We start from the raw sequence: 17,929 nt of genomic DNA, 5'->3' as shown, positions 1-17,929 counted from the left end.
GTGTGTTCACCGTGAGGGTAGGATGGCAGATGTGCGGGTAGAAGAGGTGGTTCAAGAAGGTAAGTCTTGGCAGAAGCTCTCCCATCTGCCTAGGGGTTCTGAGTTCGGTCCTGGTATCATGTAACATGATTGGACCTCATTAACTTAGCTCCAGCCTGACCTGCACTCTGCCCAACCACACACAACCTTGACTTATACATAGTGTTAGACTTTCCTGGTGGATCAGCTGGTAAAGAATCTGCCCCTTGTAGGAGACCCGAGTTCAATACCTGGTTTGGGAAGATCCCCTGGAGGAGGCAATGGCAACCCACTCCAATGTTCCTGCCTGGAGAATTACATGGACAGAGGAGCCTGGTGGGCTACAGTTCATAGTGTCGCAAATAGCTGGACATGACTGAACAACTTAACACTTTCAGTTCCTTCATATGTTGTGTCACACCCTTGACTTATACCCTGGGCAGAAAGAAGAAATGACCCTGTGATGATTGTTCATGCACTTGTTTTGAAACCAGTATTGAAGACATTGTTATATTGATCATGCCTTGTATGATTTGATTCTGGGGAGAAAAAAGTTTCTTTAGGTAATGTAAGTTTTTCCTCTGAGGATATATTTATATCTACATAACTATATCAGTTCAGGTCAGTCGCTCAGTCATGTCTGACTCTTTGCAACCCTATGGACTGCAGCATGCCAGGCTTCCCTGTCCATCACCAACTCCTGGAGCTTGCTCAAACTCATGTCCATCGAATTGGTGATGCCATCCAACCATCCCTTCCTCTGTCGTCCCCTTCTCCTCCTGCCTTCAATCTTTCCCATCATCAGGGTCTTTTCAAATTAGTCAGTTCTTCAAATCAGATGGTCAAAATATTGGAGTTTCAGCCTCAGCATCAGTCCTTCCAGTGAATATTCAGGACTGATTTCCTTTAGGATTGACTGGTTTGATCTCCTTGAAGTCAAGGGAATCGCAAGAGTTTTCTCCAACATGACAGTTCAAAAGCATCGATTCTTCAGCACTCAGTTTTCTTTATAGTCCAACTCTCACATCCATACATGACTACTGGAAAACCCATAGTTTTGACTAGATGGACCTTTGTCGGCAAAGTAGTGTCTCTGCTTTTTAATATGCTCTGCTTTTAATGTCTCTGCTTTTTAATCTTTTAATATGCTGTTTAGATTTAACTATATACCTGTACCTATATCTGTATCTACCTCTATCTATATCTAGATATGTCTAGATCAAAATATATCAACACAGACATATAGATTCCACTGTTTACCAAATTATATTAAGAGTATATATTAGTTTTATTTATCTATTTTGATGATTGAAAAGATGATGTAAGTTTCTCCCTGTTGGGGAAAAATATATATACCTAGATATAAAAATAAATGAGATAAATGAAGTTAATATATACTCATTAAATACAATTTAGCAAATAGTGGAGAATAGGGGGAAACAAAACAGACAAAATAACACTAAAGGTAACTCAGTTTAATATTTTGAGCATTTGGTACTATGTATAGGTTTCAGCTCTCTGGCTCTGGAGTAAAACCTGAGAAACAACTAAGACTAGGTTAGAAAGGCCATGTTTGACTAAAAAAACTGGGTTTCGAAAATGGTGGACCTGAGGGAACCCCCTGGTGGTCCAGTGGTTAGGACTCTGGGCCTTCACTGCCATGGACCTGGGTTCAATCCCTGGTTGGGGAGCTAAGATCCCAAACTTCCGTGACTCAGTCAAAAAACTGAAAAGGCAAAACAACCAAAAATTCCAAATGGTGCACCTGAACCCTCATCTGTTGCTGGTGGGAGTGTAAAACGGTGCAATCACTGTGGGAAAGAGCGTGGCAGTGCCTCAAAGAGTTACACTGAGTTAGGACGTGTGTGTGTGTGTGTGTGTGTGTGTGTGTGTGTGTGTTTGTGTGTGTGTGTGTGTGTGTGTGCTCAGTCATGTCCGTCCGACTCTTTGCAACCTCATGGATGGTAGTGCCGCAGGCTCCTCTGTCCATGCAATGCTCCAGGAAAGAATACTGGAGTGAGTTGCCATTTCCTCCTTCACGGCATCTCCCTCCTCATAGATCGCATCCTTTTTTCCTGTGTCTCCGGCATTGCAGGTGGATTCTTTACTGCCGAGCTACCGGGGATGTGAACCAGCAATTTCAGTAGAACTGAAGACCCTTAAAACAGAAATTTGTACAGGAATGCTCACTGCAGCAATATCCACAAAAAGCAAATAGTGAAAATGACCCAAATATCAACCCATCGCTGAATGCATAAACAAAATGTATTTTACCCACACAGTGGAATTCTATTCAGACATGAAAAGAAATGGAGTACTGATGCACGCTACGGCGTGGGTGAACCTGGAAAAGATTACACGGGATGAAAGAAGCCAGGCGCAAAAACTTTTATATGATCCCCTTGAGATGCCGTGTCCGGAACAGGCAAGTCCATAGAGATAGAAAGTGGTTAGTGGTTGCCAGAGGACTGGGAGAAGGTAGAGTTGGAGTCTCTTTTGGGGATGGTGGAAATGTTCTAGAATAAGTGCTAATGGTTGCACAAATCATGAACATGCTAAAATGACTGATTTGTGCACTTTATGATTTTTATGTTGTATGAATTTTACATCATACACACACAAAATGCTTTAAAACAACGCTAGGCTCTCAGGCACTATAGCATCAAGATAGGGAGATATTTGGGGGAAGAGAGGCTGTCTGTGTATCCTTAAAGCAGACCATGTCAAGAGAGGGTTTTCTTTTACTTCAGCTCATCTGTTTCTCTTCCTGTTTCATTTTCCATCTGGTTAACTTCCTTTTGGCTTTTCCTTTCCGGGTTATCCCTTGACCCTCAAGAAGAAAGGGTGAGCTCCTTGCTTCTCCTTTTCTGGGCTTTCTTGGTTCCCCTTTCCTTCCTCACTTTCTCCCTCTCCTTCCCCCTTTCTATGCTAAGGCCGTCTGGCACCCACAGGCCCATTCGCAGCTGAAGCCCTTCTGGTCAGGAACTAAGATCCCACAAGCTACATGCTGTGGCCAATATATATATATAATTTATACATTTTTAATTAAAAATGTCAAATTTAAAACATTGTGACTATTATGCAACACACACACACCCCACAGTATGTATATTCTCGTGGCCTTGAATGTCTTTGAAAGAATACCCAGGAAATGGAGAATAGGGAAGGACATGATTCAGAGAGGTAAAATAACTTACTAAAAGTCACACAGCTAGAAGCAGCTAGTAAATGGTCTGAACTCACTGGTGCACTCATGTAGTCATTCATTCCTCAGATACTCACAGAACTTACTTCTTTTATCTAAAAAACATTATTTTATTGATGTATAATTGATTTACAATGTGTTAATTTCTGCTATACAGTGCAGTAATTCAGTTATATATATATATTTCCATATTCTTTTCCATTGCAGTTTGACAGGATATTGAATATAGTTCCCTGTGCTACACAGTAAGACCTTGTTGTTTATCCACTGAGCATTGTACTTAATTGCAAGAAACAGAAACCAACTCTGGTAGATTTCAGCAGAAGAGGAATTTATTAAACAGGTCCTGGAATGCTCTTAGAAGTGCCAGGAGAGCTAGGGAGCCAGGTGTGGACACGTCACAGCAGGAGCAGTGGACACAACGTGGCTGCCACTGCCCCTGCCATGTCCTAGTCACTTCACCTTGCGAGGCTCACTCCCTGGGGCCGGCTGCTGGGTACCGCTTGCAAGCCCCAGCTCCTCCTCCATCTTAGGGTGGCTACCACTGTCCCCAGAGGTTCTGTAGGGCTGCTTCTTGGCATTATTGCTTCCGGATTCAAATTCTAGACAGTGCCTTTGATGAACAGAGCATGAGTGTATGGCTTGCTCCAGAGCTGACAGACTGCTGAGGGACATGCTTCCTGCATTTGCATCTTCTCTCCTAGGAGATGGGTTCTGTTTCCAAGATTCACAGTGAGGAGCTCCCCAAATGTGGTAAAAATGTTTTGATGCTGGGCAGCCAGAGGAGCACCTAAAGGTCCTTTTTACATCGATTGTATGAATGATGCAGCTAGACATGGAGCATCCTAAGGTGAATCACACCTAGAATCTGCTTGCAGACACCTCATAGACTCAGAATTCCCTTCCTTTCAACTTGTAGTTATTTGCCACCACAGTTTGCAAAGCCCTCTTACTGTCTTTGTTTCCTTAGATCGTTCTGACAGATAAGCTGTGTAAGGTAGACAGAACTGATATTCTCTCTATTTCATCCTTGAAGAAGCTAAGAAGTTAGATGATGAGCCCAAGGTCCCTCTGCCAGTGAGTGGCAGAGTGGAGACTTGGCCTGTCCTCTGATTCCAGGCCTAGTGTCAGCTGGAAGCAAGATGTGATCACAAATATCAGGCTTCATTGGTTCCTGGCTATGTGACTTTCCCCAGCATTTTTTTTTTTTTTTTTTTATGTGACCAGAACCAGCCTTCTTTATTTATTTTTAACTTCTCATCACACACATTTTTAAACATACACTAAAGAAAATAATATAATAAACTCCCACTACCCACCATTTCAATAATTATAACTGAAATGTTGCTGCTACGAGACGTGAATGATGCTGGAATTCTTGGCATCTGGAGGAGAGGAATTCAATCCAGGGCTAGTGATGAGGCTTGATCACTTAGAACTTTTTGTGTAATAAAGTTTTATTAAAGTATAAAAGAGATAGAGAAAGCTTCTAACATAGACATCAGAAGGGGACAGTAAGAGTGACCCCTTGCTTGTTTTTAGCAAGGAGTTATATACCTATTAGCAAGTTGCTAATTAGAGAAAGGAAATACCTCAAAACTGAGAGAGTCACACCAGGCCCCTCAACATATACATTTTGAGAGAGCGTTGGCACAACATGAGTCATCCTCAGGCTATAAAACACTTGACTAGAATCTTGAAGAAAGGCAGATTTCCAAGCCAATACATAGGTAATTAACATAGCTTAAGAAAATATTTTCATAAGAAAAATGCAGTGGTTAGCTCAAGGTTTGAGATAAAGTTCCAGAGGAACCAGGTGTCGCCATGACAACACAGGATTAGAAGAAAAAAAAAATGTCTGCCACTTGGAGTTTTATTTCCTCCTGCCACTTGGGGACCTCTGGCCTCCCTACCAAGGATATTAACGCTCTCATTTTCCCATTTTCTCTTAGGAGAATTATGTTGCCAAGGGAAAGGGGCGGTGTTCTCATTCCATAACTGCTTCTGAGCTGGTAAGGGGTGTTGTCCCTAAATTATTGAGGCAACATATTCTCCTATGGGGCCTCCCTCATAGCTCAATTGGTAAAGAATCTGCCTGCAATGCAGCAGCCCTGGGTTCAATTCCTGGGTCAGGAAGATCCCCTGGAGAAGGAAATGGTAACCCACTCCAGTATTGTTGCCTGGAGAATCCCATGGATAGAGGAGCCTGGCAGGCTACAGTCTATGGGATTGCAAGAGTCAGACATGACTTAGCAACTAAAGAGATACTCCTAAGCCTTCTATTGAGGGTCTCTGATTCAGGGACCCCAAGTAACAGTTGGAGGAGGCTGTGGTACTCATAGGAGACTGAATAACCATAAACTTCATGCAGCTAGAAACAAATCCAGCTACACAGTTACAGGTTTGGGAGTAAACAGCAAAAACAGAACAATCAGCAAAGTTAAAAGTCATATTATGTCCATAAAGGTACAAAGTGTTATACCAGTCCATTTAGGACTGTTAGATGACATTAGATTAAGAAGAGACATCACATATGATTGTTGGCAAAGGTAGTCGTGGACTTGGAAAAAGTCTTTTCCCTGAAGTGGAGAGGTCTACCACGGGAAGCCTTCCATTGATGAGGAGGGGAGCACTCTACAGACCCAGCAATTGGACAGATTGTGGAATGAGGTGTAGGAATGAGCCCAGGACAGGAAGGCATTGTCTTGAGGGTCAAACGGCAAACTCAGGATTTTTGGAATCAGCAAAAGCAGGCCCACATAGATTGCGAGGCCCATCTGGTAAGGACCTTCCCAGAGGGGCTTGAGAGATTGACCCTCAGGTTCCAATGTCTTTATTAACAGAATCTTGGTTCCTGGCTCAAACAGCATTGTTTGACTCAGAGGCTGGGTCAGAAGTCGCCTCCCAGAGTTCCTGTAATGTCTGTTGAAAAGCTAAAAGTTGAGTTACATAGTTAGTTAATTCCAAGGCTTTAGGAAAGCTCTGGGTGTAAGCCTTTAAGAATTTTTCATTGAGCATTTTCAGAAATTATTAATCTTCCATCCTCAGACTGTATCCATCCTTTTCCAGTAATCTTTGCTCCTCTTTTCTTTATCTTTTTAATTCTTCCTCTGTATATTGAGGTTCTTCTTGTCCAACCGGACCTGTCCAGAACAAGGGTACCTATAGTGAAAGGGGTTCCTTCGTAAAGGAGTTCAACAGGGATTCAGCAGTCAGCCAGCTGATTGTCCTGGGCTACTTTACTCCCATCCCATTTGTGCCCTTTGCAATGCATAACAGCTACTTTCTTAGGTCATCAAAAGTCTTTTAATCTCTTTGAAATGTTTAATAGGTTCTCCTGTTGCTTTTTTTCCATATTGCAGCATGAGCATGTAAAGTCAAATAAGCAAACAGAGTCAGTGTAGATATTTATTCGCTAACCTTTGCTTAACTCTACAGCTCCCATCAGAGCCACAAGCCTCGCTAACTGAACATTCATCCCTGGTGGGGAGAGACTTTGCTTCTAAAACCTGTTCAACTATCACCATGGCATAACCTGTTTTCCATTTCCCATGCCGAACAAAGGAGCTGTCATCCAAACATTAACTTTAGAGTTTGAGATTTCACTCACATCAGAAGTCAGTACAGTGAGATTTCACCCATTAACAAACTTAAGAGCTTTAGGCCTTAGCAAAACAATAGTAGCAATTACCCTTAAGCAATGTGGCCATAGCCTTTTCTACCCCCAGTAACTAACTTAACTCTAATCCTGTGGGCAAGCTCAAAGCCAGAGCCTGAAGAAGAGCAGCTTGAAGAGCCTTAAAAGCCTTTTGAGTCTCTGGAGACCAAACCAGCTTGTTGGTTTGGGCCTGCTGAGTTTCAGTTATAAGTTTATATAAAGGGCGGACAAGTTCCCCATAACCCAGAATCCAAATGTGGCAACAGCCTATGATGCCCCCAAATACTCTAAATTGTCTTAAAGTCATAGGTAGTTGATGATTTAGTATAGGCTTAATTCTCTTGGGGCCTTTGGCCCTCATCCCTTCTAGAAAGAAAGCATCTTTCAAATCAAAGAGTGAAGAATATTTGGCTCATTCAGGAATTTCAGACAATGCGGTATAAAGATTTGGAGAAGGCAATGGCATCCCACTCCAGTACTCTTGCCTGGAAAATCCCATGGATGCAGAAGCCTGGTAGGCTACAGTCCATGGGGGTCGCTAAGAGTTGGACATGACTGAGCGTCTTCACTTTCACTTTTCATTTTCATGTATTGGAGAAGGAAATGGCAACTGACTCCAGTGTTCTTGCCTGGAGAATCCCAGGGACGGGGGAGCCTGGTGGGCTGCCATCTATGGGGTCGCACAGAGTCAGATACGACTGAAGCGATTTAGCAGCAGCAGCAGGTGTAAAGGAACCACAGCCTCATTTGTTATTGTGAATCCCGAACTAGTCTCCATTTATCATTTAACATTTTTATACCCAAGATAAAAGTGTGGCATGGACTGTTACAGGGAATTAATTGCCCCGGCTCCTTTAAATTCTCAATGGTGGGTTTTAACCCTTTCTTAATCTTGGGTTTCAGTGAATACTGCTTTTGATGTGGAAATAGGTGAGGGTCTTTGGGCTTGACAATGACAGGAATAGCAGTCTGTGCTTGACCCACAGTTTTTCCATCAGCCCATACTCTAGGATTTACATTTTGTCCAATTAATTGGAGAGAAAGAGAGGGCTCCATATTCATGAAAACAGAGGCATGGAGCTTGCTCAGTATATCCTTCTCCAAAGGGATGAGGGACACTCTGGCACAATCAGAAATTTGTGTGGAAACAGCAGAATTCCAGTTGCAGCTTAGAGGACAACTGAAATAATAATGTTTGGCTCTTCCAGACAGCCCCATTACAGTAGTGGATCAGGGAGAAAGTGGGCCAGGGGCTTCAGTAAGCATGGAATAAGTTGTCCCAGTGTCTAAAAGGAAATCGACTGATTTGCACTTCCCCCACTCGCCCAGTTATTAATACCTGGGTTTCCTCAGTTATTAATTACCTGGGGTAATTAGGATAGAAGCTTGTCTGGGGACTCCTGGGCACCTTCAATCCTGGTTGTCTTGCGAGTCTGACCCCTTGGGCCCATGCCTCAGAGGGCAGTCTCCTCTCCAGTGTGGTCCTTTGAAGACCTGACATGGAGCTGGGGGCGACTTAGACACCTGAGAGCAACCTCACTTGAGATGCCCCTCCCTTCCACAGTAATAGCAAGTCCATCCGTTTTCACCTGGGTCCCTCTGGACATTTTCCTCTGGTTGTTTTAGAGCAGATCTGAGAGCCATTGCTCAGGCTTGTCTTTCCTGTTTTTTTTTTTTTCCTGCCTCTTCTCCTCCTCCTACCTGCTATAATAAACTGAGCCACTTGCAACAGGTTATCAAAGACTGATTGGGTTCATACACCTGTTTTACGAGCTTAGTGGATATCTGGAGCCAACTGAGTGAGACGTCTCTCTTTTAAGATCATTCCTCCCTCTGCAATTTAGGGATCAATCTCAGTGAATCTGTGAAGGGTTTCCTGCAGTCTATCTAGGAATTTACCAGGAGCTTCCTCCTTTCCCAGTTCTGTGTTAGTCAGTTTGGCAAAAGTCTTAGCATGCACCCACTTGAGTCCTGACAAGAACACATCTGACAAAGTGACTCTGGTCCCCATCTTTCTTTAGCCATGTTATAATCCCAGTCTGATTCTGTCCTGTTGTGGGGACCATCTGATTCCCAGTAGAGAAGGTGGCTGTCTTGCCCTCTCCCTTTTCTTCTGATTCATTACCAAGCCATTTGTCTCCATAGGCAACAGCTTTTCCCCAAAACTCAAGTTTTGGAGTTGGGAGTTAGTGTCTGTACCAAGACATATATTATGTCTTTCCAAGTAAGGTCATAAAGTAAAGTTAGTCCCATAAAGGCTTCTATATACTTATTGGTATATATATATATACCAAAAATATATATATTCTATATATACCTCTAAACAGTCTCAACTGCAATTGGAATTGTTTGAATTTCTACTGAGACTGAGGCAACCCCTCCTGGAAGGCTGTCCTGACTCTCAATTTGCTTAGTTAGGAGCCCCAGAAATGGGCAAAGTAAGAGGACAGGAGGGAGCTGAAGATTTCACACCCAAATCTGCACCCTTAAGCTACAAGTCTGGCATGTCTTGCAGAGAGAAAGAGCAATACATATGGCACTTCGGCCCAATTTTCTTGTTTTTCACAGAGCCAGTCTAACTGTAAAACAGTTATTATAATTAAGAGACCCTTCAACTGGCCAGTATTCCCCATCTTCCAAAGGATACTGTGACCATTCAGTATCACAGAACATAAGGCATGTCTTTTTAAACTCTGGAGATCTAATTTGTTCCAGTTTTTTAAAAATACATTTTAAAGGGAGTGGTTCTGGAACTGCTAGCTCCCATCTGCAAGAGAGAAAAAAGTGGCGTCTACAGCCTTGGCTTTTTTTTTTTTTTTTTTTTTTACTGGAGGCGTCCCTCCCTGCTCTAGATGGGGATGGAGACAGACTTTACACTGAAGCTTTCCTTTCCTGTCAGATTTAGTCTGCCCCTTACTGACGCAGGCTCCTTCCTCATCCCTCCTGGTTCTACCACCAAGGTGGGGTGGACATGCCCAGGGGTAGACCTGATGGCATCCAAGATTGAAGTCCAGTTCCTCACCATTAAAACCTTTGCCTGATTTTTTTTTCTTTCTCTGATGCCACCTGGCGTTCAACAGAGCAGCCTTCCAGAATGCCTCCCAAGCTCGGACCTCTGGGGGAAGCATCTGTCCTCCATGTGCCAGTGCACACGCCTGAGCACAGTCCTGACGGCAGAAGTGGTGAGTCATAAGGGGATGAACAACCACCAAGATGTCCATTCTGAGTGTCAACACATCAGTATATGTGATAGCAAAAGAGGTGGTGATGGGCCAGCCAGTGAGAAAAAAGTGATTTTTTTGTCCTCGAGCTATTAAGGCCAATCCTTCCAGTTCATTCCACAGATTCCACAGAAAGAATACTTAAGGAGTTGAGACAAAAGGCACCAGAGAGCCTCCTCTGGTCCACTAAGAGCCTAGTGCTATCAAAGGAAGAAGCCCATTGCACTTCCAATCTGACCAGACCCTGGAATTCCCCATCTGTGTCCTCCAAAACCTCATGATCGCCAGCAGTGATTCTATCCACATAGATTGGAGGGACAGCCATGACAGAGATATACTTTTAGGTCACTGGCCCCTGAGGCAGGCAGCCAAAAGAGTGACCTCTAGCCTGAGAGACGTTCCTGGAGCTGAGCTAGAATTCCTCCTCGTTCCTTAATAGGTTCTTATAACTTACGGTTCCTAGCAAGGCTAGATGCTCCCAAACTTGGGATCTAAGTAAATGTACACAGCAAGCATGGATCACAAGTCCCTTGAAAGTCTATAATCTGACAGGTTAGGTTAGTACTTCTAATTCCCAGGCAGTTATGAAATGGTCAAAGAGACCAGAAAGTTTGACCAAGAAAGGAGTGTTGTCAAAGAGACCAGAAAGTTTGACCAAGAAAGGAGTGTTCTGTCCACACGCTTCGTTCATCTCTGGTTGCTCCCGCAGAGGAGTCCTTGGGTGCCTCTTGACATTAGCAGGTTGGTATAATCCCCCAGCGATTTCTGCCATAAACTGTATGAGGTTGCCACAGAACTGCAGATTAGGACACAACTCTTGCTTCACATTTGTTTGTGTATTTCTTTCAATCAATCACACACACAGGCACACTGTAGAGTTAGCAAAGTAAAGCAGAAAATGTGTTTACTAGGAGATCAAAGAACTAGAGCTCTGAATGTCTTTACCTTGTCCTGATCCCAGACGGGACCCCCAAGATGAAAGGTTGCTGCTAGGAGCTGTGAACAATGCCAGGATTCTTGGCCTCTGGAGGAGAGCAATTCAATCCGGGGCTATTTCCTCCTGCTGTTGGGGACCTCTGGCCTCCCTACAAAGGCTATTAACAGTTTCATAACCTATGGCCAATTTTGTTTCATTGATAATCCCCACTCACCCCCACCTCCATCCCTAGTATTTTAATTTAATTTAATTTCCCAGAATGTCCTTGACCAGGGGTTGAATTCATGCCCCCTGAAGTGGAAGCAATGAGTCTTAACCACTGGACCACTGAGAAAGTCTCATGTACATTCCCAGTGTTTTAAAGCAAACAGAATTCCCTAAAAAATGGGACTCTAAACTCAATGATTACATACATCACATGTTTTTTCTGTTTCATCTCCTCACCAAGACACTAAATACGGTATGGCACCATTTTATGCAAGTTTGAAGTAGCACAACAAAAGCATCAACAAAGTCTCAGTTTAGATGCTAATTACAAATTATTTTTTAAATACCAAGAATTGTGTCATTATTAAAAATTGAATAATTTCAGAACTGGTGAGCAAGTAAGTCTCTTTATGTTTTTGTCACCAAAGCTGCTCAACAGAAATGCCTATCTACCTTCATGATCATTCCACTTATATGGTTGGGAATGGAATAATTATCGTGACTATTTTTCAGATTTATACTTGCCATTATTTTAATGTAAAACTGTTTTTAATAGCTCAAACAGTCCATCAAGTACTGATATTTATGTTTAAAAACTCTCTCCCAGGGACTCCCCAGGCAGTCCAGTGGTTAAGACTTCACCTTCCAGGGCAGGAGTGTAGGTTCAATCCCTGGTTGAGGAGCTAAGATTCCAGATGCCTTGCGGCTAAAAAAACCAAAACATAAAACAGAAGCAATATTGTAACAAGTTCAATAAAGACTTAAAAAGTGGTCCACATCAAAACAAACAGAAAAACCAAATGAACAAAAAAACACAGCTCACTGCCATATCAATAACTCTGGAATAGATAAATTGCTCTGAAGAAGGCCAGGCCCCACAACATCCAGCATTGTTTGTTTAGAACACTTCTGAATTTGAATGCATCTTGGAATCAATGATATTGGATAGTTTATTCAGCAACTTAAAAAACTTCTAGGGGTATGTCAAAGGAGGGGGCATTTTCATTTGATGAAGTTGTAGATTCATTGGAATGCAGTCCCTAAGATGGGGGTGAAGTGAAGTGAAGTGAAATGAAGTGAAGTCGCTCAGTCGTGTCCGACTCTTTGCGATCCCGTGGATGGTAGCCTACCAGGCTCCTCCGTCTATGCGATTCTCCAGGCAAGAATACTGGAGTGGGTTACCATTTCCTTCTCCAGGGGATGTTCCCAACCCAGGGATCGAACCCAGGTCTCCCACATTGGAGGCAGACGCTTTAACCTCTGAGCCACCAGGGAAGCCCAAGATGGGGGTAGAAAGTGACAAAGGACAGGAGGAGAGCTGGGGGAGTCAGGGAGGACTCTGATGAGGAGGCGTACAGGTCCACCACCCCTTGTTCCCTTGTCTGAAGCTCTAAATTCCAAAAGCCTCTGGAATCAAAGTGTTTTGTTTTTGTTCTTGTATTTTTTCCCCATGTTTGGCACCAAAATCTAACCTAAACTGACTTAAAGTAATTTATAAATAGAATATGTAATGGTAACTAATTGGTAACTTAATTCTACTTGTGAGGATCAATCTGTTTAGCTGCAGATATATTAATGTTTGATGATGGAGCATTATTCCAGCCCCCTAGGAGGAGGTGCAGGAGGAGATGTTAGCTCTTGGGTCTCTATACCTGGGAGTCTTTTTTTTTGGGGGGGGGATGTTTTGAGGCTTGGGGAATCTTAGTTCCCCAACCAGGGATTGAACCTGAGTTCTCAGCATTGAGACCTGGGGTCCCTGCAATGAGCTGCCACAGAATTCCCTGCACTGGCTTTTCCAAAAGCCACAAAATCTTGAGTTTTGAAGCATGTCTGGACCCAAGGGTTATGGGTAAATGACACTGGATTGTATCTGAACTTTGCCTTGGTGGGTGGATATAATTTAGATGTGTAGTGACGTGGAGGGGATTTCAGGAAGAGGAAAAAGCATCATTTCACAGTGTCTGGATCTTGGTGTAAGTCAGTATCCAACCACTACGTTTGCTTTAAAGGCGGAGATGGCCTGCATTTCTTTCTTTCTTTTTGTATTTATAATTCTGTGTATTTTTCTTTTTTGTGAAAACTATTTATTTTATTGTTTATTATTTATTTACTTGGCTGCTCGGGGTCTTGACTGTGGCAGGCAGGAATTTCCATCTTCGTTGAGGCATGCAGGATATTTTAGTTGTGGCATGCGAACTCTTAGTTGTGGCATGTGGGATCTAGTTCTCTGACCAGGTATGGAACCCGGGCATCCTTAATTGGGATCAAGATCTCAGGGAGATGTCCAGGGGAGGGGGGGGGAGGGGAGGGTGCAGGGGGGAGGCTGGTCCCTGCAGCTGCTGCACTGGGTGCTCCTCCCTGGGGCAGTGTCCAGTCCAGAGGTCAGCACACTCCCCCCACCTTCTCCCCAGCCTCCTCCCTGCCCTGTCCCCTCACTCCATCCCCTGCTGGGATTGGGCTGGCTTGGGACCAGTTAACTGAGGGTGAGGGTTTCCAGTCATGGTCTTTGAAACAGCTCCCACATGCTCAGCAAGACCTCTGGGAGAGACCGCCTATGGAAGAGGGTCTTAGGCACAGAGGCTGACCCTCCAGGCTGAGGGACTCCTCCCCACCTTGCTGCTCCCTATGAGCTGGAGGAGGAAGGCAGTGTGGCCTCACCTCCTGGGTCTGAGTCTCCTTTCTCCCTAGGAAAAGGGATGGAGCAAGTGTTTGCGAGTGTGCATGCGTATGCATACTGGAGGGATGAGGTGTATGGGGAGGGGCAGGGTGTTCCCACCTCCCTGAGTAAGTCTGTGCACAGGGGGCCTCCCGTGCCCAAGACTGTCTCCTCTGGTGTCTCCCTCCCTCCTTGGTCCCCACCAGGCTTACTCACATTTCTCAAGGCCTGTTGTTGGACCTCTGACTCTCTGTGGATGTGACAAGGTCTTCATCCACTCTGCATCCAAGGGAGAGCAGGGTCATGCAGAGGAGGGGAGGGGAGGGAGGGACTTTGTAGAAGGAAGGGGGGAACCATTCTGGAAGAAAGGTTGTCGGGAATGAATTATTTGCATACAAAAAAAACAAAACAAAAAAAATTTTTTTCCCCCAGTTTAATTTAGTTTTGAAATCCCTGATTGTGCTGCCACCTGCCGGCCCACAGAGGGAAGGGCTAGAGATGCTTCTGCATTTTTAGGGACAGAAAAGCCTTGGGTTGGTGGCCCAGATGTCCCTTTCCAAATCTAATGGGAATCCACCCCTTCCTCAAGGCCCTTTCTGGTGACTGCGGCTGTGTTCAGGGTTCAGACTATGTTCAGGGTTCCTACCCAAAGAGCAGTGGAAATGGCAGTCTCTTCTCCCTTAATCCCATTCTCCCTGTCCTTAGTCAGCCAGCAGCTCTGGTCCAGGAATGACCAGGGTTCGATGCCCAGAATAATGGGACAGGAACAAGGGCTAGAGATGGGGAGTGCAGGGAGGGGGCAGGAGGGTGCAGAGGAGAGAGAAGCTTGGTTGACCTGGGGCCCTGCTCCGCTTCCCTCAGCAATGACACGTTGAGGGAACTTACCTGGCAGTACAGTGGCTAAAATTCCATGTTTCTGATACAGGGGGGACAGGTTTGACCCCTGGTCAGGGAACTAAGATCCCACATGTCATGTGGTGCTGCTAATAAAGAAATTTAAAAAATGACACGTAGAACAGGGACTGCCATGACCCCAAAGTACCACTAAGAGTCTATTTTAAAACAGGACTTCCCTGGTGGTCCAGTATGAAAAGGCAAAAACACGTGACACTGAAAGATGAACTTCCCAGGTCGGCAAGTGCCCCATATGCGACCGCAGAAGAGTGAATGAACAGCTCCGGACGGAATAAAAGGAAGAGCCAAAGTGGACGCAATGCCCAGTTGAGGATGTGACTGGTGGTGAAAGTTCTTACAATGCTGTAAAGAGCAATATTGCACAGGAACCTGGAATGTTAGGTCCATGAATCAAGGTAAATTGGAAGGGGTCAAACCGGAGATGGCAAGAGTGAACATCAGTATTTAGGAATCAGTGAGCTAACATGGACCAGAAGGGGTGACTTTAACTCAGATGACCATTATATTCACTACTGTGAGCAAGAATCCCTAAGAAGAAATGGAGTAGCCCTCATAGTCAGCAAAAGAGTACAAAATGCAGTCCTTCAGTGCAATTTCAAAAACAACAGAATGATCTCTGTTCATTTCCAAGGCAAGCCATTCAATATCACAGTAATCCAAGTCTTTGTCCCAACCACTGATGCCAAGGAAGCTGAACTTGAACGGTTCTATAATGACCTACAAGACCTTCTAGAACTAACACCAAAAAAAGATGGTCCTTTTCATCATAGGGTACTGGAATGCAAAAGTAGGAAGTCGAGAGATGCCTGGAGTAAGATGCAAGTTTGACCTTGGAGTACAAAACGAAGCAGGGCAAATGTTAGCAGAGTTTTGCCAAGAGAAAGCAATAGTCATAGTAAACAGCCTCTTCCAACAGCACAACAGACGACTCTTCGACATCACCAGATGGTCAATAGTGAGATCAGATTGACTATATTCTTTGCAACCAAAGATGGAGAAGCTCTATACAGTCAGCAAATCAAGACCAGGAGCTGAGTGTGGCTAAGATCAAGAACACCTTATTGCAAAATTCAGACTTAAATTGAATAAAGTAAGGAAAACCAGTAGGCCTTTCAGGTATGACCAAAATCAAATCTTATGATTGATTATACAGTGGAAGTGAGAAATATCAAGGGATGAGACCTGATACAGTGCCTGAAGAAATATGGATGGAGGTTCGTGACATTGTACAGCAGGTGGTGATCAAATCCATCCCCAAGAAAAAGAAATGTGAAAAGGCAAAATGGTTGTCTGAGAAGGCCTTACAAATAGTTGAGAAAAGAAGAGAAATGAAAGGCAAAGAAGAAAAGGAAAGATATACCCATCTGAAAGCAGAATTCCAAAGAATAGCAAGGAGAGATAAGAAAGCCTTTCTCGGTGATCAATGCAAAGAAATAGACGAAAACAATAGAATGGGAAAGACTAGAGAACTCTTCAAGAAAATTAGAGATACCATGGGAGCATTCCATGCAAAGATGGACACAATAAAGGACAGAAACGGTATGGACCTAACAGAAGCAGAAGATATTAAGAAGAGGTGGCAAGAATATACAGAAGAACTGTACAAAAAAGATCTTCATGACCCAGATAACCACGATGGTGTGATCACTCACCAAGAGCCAGACATCCTGGAATGGGAAGTCAACTGGGCCTTAGGAAGCATCACTATGAGCAAAGCTAATGAAGGTAATGGAAATCCAGCTGAGCTTTTTCAAGTCCTAAAAGCTGATGCTGTGAAAGTGCTGCACTCAATATGCCAGCAAATTTGGAAAACTCAGCAGTGGCTACAGGACTGGTAAAGGTCAATTTTCATTCCAATCCCTAAGAAAGGCAGTGCCAAAGAATATTCAAACTAACACACAATTGCATTCAATTCACATGCTAACAAAGTAATACTCAAAATTCTACAAGCTAGGCTTCAACAGTATGTGAACCGAGAACTTCCAGATGTTCAAGCTGTATTTAGAAAAGGCAGAGGAATCAGAAATCAATTTGCCAGCATCCGCTGGATCATCGAAAAAGCAAGAGAATTCCAGAAAAACATGTACTTCTGCTTCATTGACCATGTTAAAGCTTTGACTGTGTGAATCATAACAAACTATAGGACATTCTTAAAGAGATGGGAATACCAGACCACTTTACCTGCCTCCTGAGAAACCTGTATGCAGGTCAAGAAGCAACAGTAAAAACTGGACATGAAACAACAGACCGGTTCCAAACAGGAAAAGGAGTATGTCAAGGCTGTATATTGTCACCCTGCTTATTTAACTTATATGCAGAGTACATCATGCGAAACGCTGGGCTGGATGAAGCACAAGCTGGAATCAAGATTGCTGGGAGAAATATCAATAACCTCAGATATGCAGATGACACCCTTATGGCAGAAAGCAAAGAGGAACTGAAGAGTCTCTTGATGAAAGTGAAAGAGGAGAGTGAAAATGCTGGCTTAAAACTCAACACTTAGAAAACTAAAATCATGGCATCTGGTCCCATCTCTTCATGGCAAATAGATGGGGAACCAGTGACAGACTTAATTTTCTTCGGCTCCCAAATCACTGCAGATGGTGACTGCAGCCATGAAATTAAAAGATGCATCTTCCTTGGAAGAAAAACCATGACCAACCTAGACAGCATATTAAAAAGCAGAGATATTCCTTTGCCGACAAAGGTCCATCTAGTCAAAGCTATGGTTTTTCCAGTAGTCATGTATGGGTGTGGGTTGGACCATAAAGAAAGCTGAGCACAAGAATTGATGCTTTTGAACTGTGGTGCCCTTGGACTTCAAGGAGATCAAACCAGTCAATCCTAAAGGAAATCAGTCCTGAATATTCATTGGAAGGACTGATGCTGGAGCTGAAGCTCCAATACTTTGGCCACCTGATGCGAAGCGCCAGCTCATTAGAAAAGACCCTCACGCTGGCAAAGATTAAAGGCAGGAGAAAAGGGGACAACAGAGGACAAGATGACTGGATAGCATCAGCAACTCAATGTACATGAGTTTTAGCAAGATGGTGAGATGGTGAAGCACAGGGAAGCCTGACTTGCTGCAGTCTATGGGGTGGTGAAAAGTCAG

This window comes from Muntiacus reevesi, chromosome 1, assembly GCF_963930625.1.
Source record: "Muntiacus reevesi chromosome 1, mMunRee1.1, whole genome shotgun sequence".
Classification (NCBI taxonomy): domain Eukaryota; kingdom Metazoa; phylum Chordata; class Mammalia; order Artiodactyla; family Cervidae; genus Muntiacus; species Muntiacus reevesi.
The sequence above is the reverse complement of the archived record's forward strand: the minus strand, read 5'-3'. Positions refer to the sequence as shown.